Source organism: Jaculus jaculus, chromosome 1 (genome assembly GCF_020740685.1).
Source record: "Jaculus jaculus isolate mJacJac1 chromosome 1, mJacJac1.mat.Y.cur, whole genome shotgun sequence".
In the NCBI taxonomy this organism is placed as follows: domain Eukaryota; kingdom Metazoa; phylum Chordata; class Mammalia; order Rodentia; family Dipodidae; genus Jaculus; species Jaculus jaculus.
Window position 1 is genome coordinate 209,662,170 of NC_059102.1, and position 7,029 is coordinate 209,669,198.

The 7,029-nt window shown below is 36.7% G+C and overlaps 1 non-coding gene across 1 annotated transcript; it reads right to left on the reverse strand.

The window, feature by feature from the left end:
* Positions 1-370: 370 nt before the first annotated feature.
* On the reverse strand, positions 371-506 carry LOC123457963. Its single transcript, XR_006635309.1, has one exon. It is a non-coding gene; the product is annotated as a small nucleolar RNA U109 (small nucleolar RNA).
* Positions 507-7,029: the final 6,523 nt, after the last annotated feature.

Sequence of the window (7,029 nt, forward strand, 5' to 3'; positions counted from 1 at the left end):
AGAAATCTCAGACATGTGCTGAACAATTATGCCTAGTTTTCCTAATGCTGAGGGATAATCATTGCATTGAATTTCCAGGCCATATCATGAAACCTTATATAAGTTACAATTCTCAAATAAAGTCATCTATGAAAAGGAAGAACAACATGGAAGACATCCAGCTTATACACAAGCAGCTGTATCTATAGATTAGATGGACTTCATAGTTTTCTTGATTGTTTAGCTAACTACACCTGCTCTTTGAAGAGTCTTTCTGCTCTCACCAACTATTTCCTTTCTTTGTTTCCTCTCTATTCCAGCTTAGACTCCAGGATCCACCACTTCCTTACTTGCCAATTTATTAAACATTCTTGTTTCTTGTCTTTTTTTTTAATGTAGGAGAAATATACTACTACTCAACCTCTACTGTAAGGTTGGCAGCCCTGAGAACTCCTTTGATTAATGTAGCATGCTATGGATACACTCCTGCCCTCAAAGAAATGAGAGGCAGATCTTTCCACATGCAAGTTTCTTGTCTTTTTATTGCCCATGCTGTACAGCCCTGATCCTATATAAACACAGCTATGTCTTCTACATACTTGCATCCAGGAAGCTGAGCTCTATTTAGTAGATTCAATACTATCAAAATTTCATAATAAAATATGTATGTAAAAATTCACAACAAATGACATTTTGTGCTTTTGCTAATAGGTGGCAAAATTGTGAATCTCCTGCAATTATCTTTAATATCCCTTTCAAAATTTTTCAAGGTCTGGAGAGATTGCTTAATGGTTAAGGTACTTGCCAGCAAAGCCAAAGGACCCAGGTTTGATTCCCCAGTACCTATGTAAGTCTGGAGGCACCAGGTGGTACATGCATCTGGTGTTCATTTGCAATGCCTACTCTCTTTCCTCTCTCTCTCCTTCTTCCTCTGCCTCTCTCTCTCTCTCTCTCTCTCTCTCTCAACTAAATAAAAAATATTTTTTTAAAAAAACTTTGGTCATCTATTTCTTTCATTGCTCTTAGAATACCTTGTCTTCTTCATGTGGGAAATACAAATTTCAGAGAGGAATTATCTCAATTCTTAGCCACCAACTATATGTATATGCATCTATCTAGTCTCTCCATTTGTCTTCTAGGTTCCTTCCTGTACTGTCTTTTCAGGAATTCCATGCTATAAATTATGTTGTCTCTTTTCAGTCTTCACAACCTTAGTATTTAAACATACACAATTCTCTACTGTTGTGGTTAGTATCACAATGCTGCCAGAAAGCACTGGATCAAAAGCAACATATAGAAGGAAAAATTTCATTTTGGCTTATAGACTCAAGTGGAAGCTCCATGATGGCAGGGGAAAACATGGCATGAGCAGAGGCTGAACATCACTTTCTGGCCAACATCAAGTAGACAACAGGAACAGAACATGCCAAACTGCAAGCAGAAGCTGGCTATAATACACACAGGCTACCACATCTCCTATGTTAAGAAAGAAAAAAAAAAAAAACTCTACTACTTCCTGTTACTCACTTCACACCTGTATAGCCAATGTATCAACATATCTATGCTAGAAGTTACCAAACACTGATCCATGGGCTAGTACCAGACCATCATCAGGATATGTGTTCATTATAAAAGAGAAATAAGCTAATGTTGTCCTTGTGTACCATCTAGTGTGCTACAGAATAATATGTCAGATGACTATCATCTGCCTTCTCCCAAGGATTGTCCTTTATTCTGCTATGTCCTTATTGGTTTTTCTTAATGTTCTTAATGGTAATATTAGTCAGTAGAATTAAAAATATTTCCACTTGGCAAAATAAAAAGTTGTTAGCCCCTTCAAGATAATACAAAAACCTTTTGTATTTGTTTTCCCTGTAATTTCAAAACTGTGGAACTAACTGTTATATTTCCTCCCCCATCTCTTACCCACCCATCAACACTTCATCTAGATCACAAACCAACTACTCTTGCAAAAATACTTTTACTGAGATACTCCATGGGCTCTGTAATACAAAAGGCAACTCATTTTAGGAGGTCTTCCAATACATTAGGTGAGATCAACCATTCCATCTTTCTTAAGAAGCTCTCCTAGTCTAACAGAGCTCCTGTTATACAACATTCTAATGGTTTCCTTGACTTAATTTTTAGTCTTTTTCCAGCTTTGTACCATATCCCACATAAAGTTGTATCCTGTATAAGTTATCTAATTGTCTTACTGTATGTTATTTCCCACTATGATCTTATGTTCCTCCCAATCCTTCTATGTCTAGATTCTATAACTGTTCTCTCTGAATGGTATTTCATAAATACCTCATGAAAAGTCAGAAACTAAGTATATCAGTTTTTCTTCCTCCAATTTTTCTCTTCTATCTTAGTAAGTGGCAGCCCCACTTACTCAAATGCTTATGCTAGAGATTGCTGGGGATTTAGGATTGACCCTGACTCCTGTGTCTTCTACATTTCATCTTAATGATTAAGATAATTATTTCTCAAACAATTTTGTTACCTCTCCAGTCTCACTGATGACACTTTAGTCCAGGTCTCTACCATAGTAATGAATTCCTTCCTGAACTTGTAATTTTCTCTCTCTTCCCCAGAATACCCTCTTTTTTAAATCTTTTTTTAAATTATCTTTTTTTAAAATTTTTTTGTTTTTTTTTTCTATTTTTTTCATTTGTTATTTTTCTTTTTTATTTATTTTTTTCTTTTTTGCAGAATACCATCTTATAGTAAATTCAGAATTATCTTTTTTATTTTACTTATTTATTTAAGAGAGAGAGAGAATGGGCATGCCAGGGCCTCTAGCCACTTCAAATGAACTCCAGACACATTTGCCACTTTGTGCATCTGTTTTAGATGACTAACTGGGTAACAGCATTTGCTGCAGAAGCATGAGCAGCTGAATTCAATCTTAAGTACCCACATAAAAAGCTGGACATGGGCTATGCCTAGTGAACATGTCTTTAATCCCAGCATTCAGGAGGCAGAGGGAGGAGGATTGTAGTGAGTTCAAGGCTAACTTCAGACTACAGAGTGAGATCAAGGTCAGCCTGAGCTAGAATGAGACCCTACCTCAAGAAAAAAAAAATAGAAAGAAAGAAAAAGAAAAGAAATGAAGAGAAAAGAAAAGCTGGGCATGGCCACACATACCTCTAACTTCATTGCTGAGAGAGTGAGAGACAGGAGGATCACAGAGCTCATTGGCCAGCCAGTATAGCTTAAAAATAGGGAGCTTCAGGTGCAGTGTCTCAGTGAAATGAGGTAGAAGAGTGATAGAGGAGGACACCTGACATCTTTCTGTGGCTTCCACATATGTAAATACAGGGTGCACACATTTAAACACCAGAGCGTACACTCAAAGCACACATACTACACACACCCCAAAAATTAAAAAATAGAAATACAAATCTGACATTGTTTCCTCACTTTCAATGATTTCCTAGTAGTAGTCAATTAACTGACCATGTTTTATTTAGTATAGTCCAGAATTCTTAGCACAACTTTGAAAGCTCAGCTCAGAAGCACCATTGCCTGTGGCTTCCTCTTGCTGCTATCCCTCACTCATTCTCTTCCAGCCAAAAAACAATTCATCTAAAATACTCTTCTCCTTCCATCCCAGTGTTCTCACTCATGAGTTTCCTATGCATGGAATATTTTCTCTCATGCCAGTCTTTCCACATGTAACTCTTACTCATCCTTTGGAGTGCAGTTTGACATATGTCCTCCTTATGGAAGCCTTCGCTGACCTACATCAAGTTTGTTAACCCTATTAATCAGTTCTCAGATATTCTGTGTTTTTCCTCACTAGTACTTTGCACACTTATAATTATTTGACAAATCATTTCCAAATTATTTATTTGATGCTGCCTGTCTGCAAACTTTGATGTATCAAGATAGGGGTCATGTTTGTCACCACACCTGTACCATCTATCATAATGCCTGACATAGTGTGAATGCATTATGAATGTATCATACCCAATTAATTGATGACTGCTTTCAAAGCTGAGGAAAACAAACTCTAAATAACAATGCTTTGTGTAAAAATGCATTGAAGTTTAATTTGGATTCTGTAAGCATGCCCTTTCATTCTTCAACCATAAGTTTTTCTTGATCTCTATATACATAGAAATGATAATGACATTAGTCATTCTATATGTAGAAAATCTTTAATTTGTGTTGGACAATGGGAGAAGTGTGGTTATGGAAGGACTAGGTAAGGACTAAGGGGTGAACAACTTGAGGATCTAGCTTTTGTTTATGAACATATCTAAGTTTTCTTTATATCCTGTACATTTCAAAGTAAAATTGTAGATTTTGTGTTTCTAGTAAAGCCATATAAATCATGACCAAACCATCCAGAAGCATGTCATTTTATCAAAATCATGTCAGAAAAGATGAAATTCACTCAGACATGAATACTGAATACATATCTTAAACACAAAGATCTGAAAGAGGAATCATTGAATTGTGAAATATGTCCCATCCTTAGAGCATGGAGAAGAGATCCTAATATATCACATTTTACCAACTCTGATGTTAACTAGGTTTTCAATTTTTGCTATTATGATGGCTAAAAATAGTATCTAATTGTTTTATTTTGCAGTTCCATAATTAAAGGTTAAGATCTGCTCTCATGGGTTCCTAAGGGCTAGTTGAGTTCAGTGGTATTGCACTGGTAGCTTGAAGAGTCCATGATATTTACCCTAGAGATGTCAGCAAACACTGCAAGTCAGTGCTTTTCAACCATGGAGAGTCATTTGTTAAACATAACCATTCCACCACTGTTGCTAAGACAGGATGTTTCTCATGTTTATGGGCTTTAACATTTTCTCTCTGTGTCTTTTAAATATTATTTTATTAGAGAGAAAGAGACAGATAGAGAATATGCACACCAGGGCCTTCAGCTGCTGCAAACAAACTCCAGACACATGTGCCACCTTGTGCTTCTGGCTTATAGGGGTCCTGGGGAATCAAATCTGGGTCCTTTGGCTTGGCAGGCAAGCACCTTAACTGCTAAGCCATTTCTCCAGCCCTATTTTTTCTTACTTTACAATACCTGTTTTTGTCTTTTGCTTGTTTACTAAAATTTGACCTTTAAAAAAATTCATTCATTGCTGGGGTTGGTGGCAAACGCCTTTAGTCCCAGCACTCGGGAGGCAGAGGGAGGAGGATTGCTGTGATTTCTAGGCCACCCTGAGATTAAACAGTGAAGCCCAGGTCAGCCTAGATTAGAGTAAAATCCTACCTTGGAAAAAAATGCATTCTTAGTTGCTCTGTGTATGTAATAGGTGAATATTATTCCTTACCCACTTAAATGTTGCTATGGTTTAGTTATGGTCTGAGTGTGCCCCTTGGAGTTAGTGTTGACAGTGTGTGTGAGAAGATGTTTAGAGATGATGGGACATTAAAGAGATGGGGGCCTGGTGGGAGGTTGTTAGGTCATTGAGAGCATGCTCTCAGAACCTAGTTGTCATCGGACTTCTAGCCTCTCTCTGGCTTCCTGTTTCACCATGCAACTCTCTCCCTCTTTCATACATCATCACCATAGTGATGTCAGGAGGACTTCATCTGTGCTAAGCACTGTTAGACCTTCCAGAGCAGGAAGCAAAATCTACACCATGCAAAGTACCCAACATCAGGTGTTGCAGAAAAGTGGCTACTACAAATGCACTACAAATATGTTTTCTCAGAATGCACATTGTATTTTCACTTCCTCATTTTGCTTTTCTTTAAGAAAAAATCCTTTTTTTGAATATACATACCATAATCTGTATATGTAATTGATGCATATAACTCGAGTTCAAAGATAAATACATACTTAAAAAAAATCGCTATCCTCTGTCATTAACCTATTCCTCACCTCCAAGTTTCTTCCTGACATTTATTTTTCATTGTAACAATGATTAACACAATTTTTACCTTTCTAGCAAAAGTATATGATACAGTATTATTAATTATGGACATCATATTTTATGATAGAGATAACTTACTTATTTTAAATAAATGAAACTTTGTTCTCTTCAATGAACACTCTCACCCAACCTTTAATAAATTTTTTTTCTCCCAGCCTTTGGCAACCACTACTGAATGGTGCTTCTGTGAGTTTGACACACATTTATCCTGTGACTGGTGTGTATCATTTTCCCATGTATTACTTAACATAATGTCCTACCAGCTCAGCCATGTTATAACAAATATGCAGAATATCACTATTATTATTTCTGTAATTATTTTGAGGATATAGTTTTGCTATTTTGCCCAAGCTGGCCTTGAACTCATGATCCTCCCACCTCCACCTCTCAGGTAGTTGGGATTATAGGCTAGTTTCACCATGCTCATCTAGGATTTCATTTTTTTAAGGCTGATAAATATATTCAGGCTGGTATTATGACTAATTAATATATTTATACCACATTTTCTCTATATATCAGTGGACATTTCACTTGCTTCCATGTGGTGACTACTAGGAACAATGCTACAAATACATGAGAAAGCAGAAAGATACAGGTGAGATTCTCATGTCAATTCTATTAAATGTATACCTCCACAAATGAGGTTAATGAATTGTATTTAATTCTACTTTTATATTTTGAGAACTCTCCATATTGTTTTCACAGTGACTATATCAATTTATGTTCCCACCGACAGAACACTTGGGCTTCCTTTCTTCAATTTCATTCCCAACATTTCTTCAGTGTAGGAGTTTAAGGTGTCACCTGTAGCTCTGATACTCCAAGAGAAATAGCAGAAGTGACCCTAGGTGTTGAGTTTGCCTGCTATTCAAGTATTGCAGTAGACTGGGTAGAGAAAATTACTGGCAAATTCTAAAATTCAACTGAGCAATATATATATATTCAATCAAAACCAGTACAGAGTATTTATACAAGTGTGGGGATTAAAATAAACAGATAATCTCATAAAGCCAAAGTCCCTAAGGGCATGTGTTGCCCCACACCCTTAATCCTGTCAAGTAGGAGGTTGAGATTTCTGGTCTGAAGTGGGTTACAGGTCAACCTAGGGCCAGTCAGACCCTGCCCCCAATATTGACAG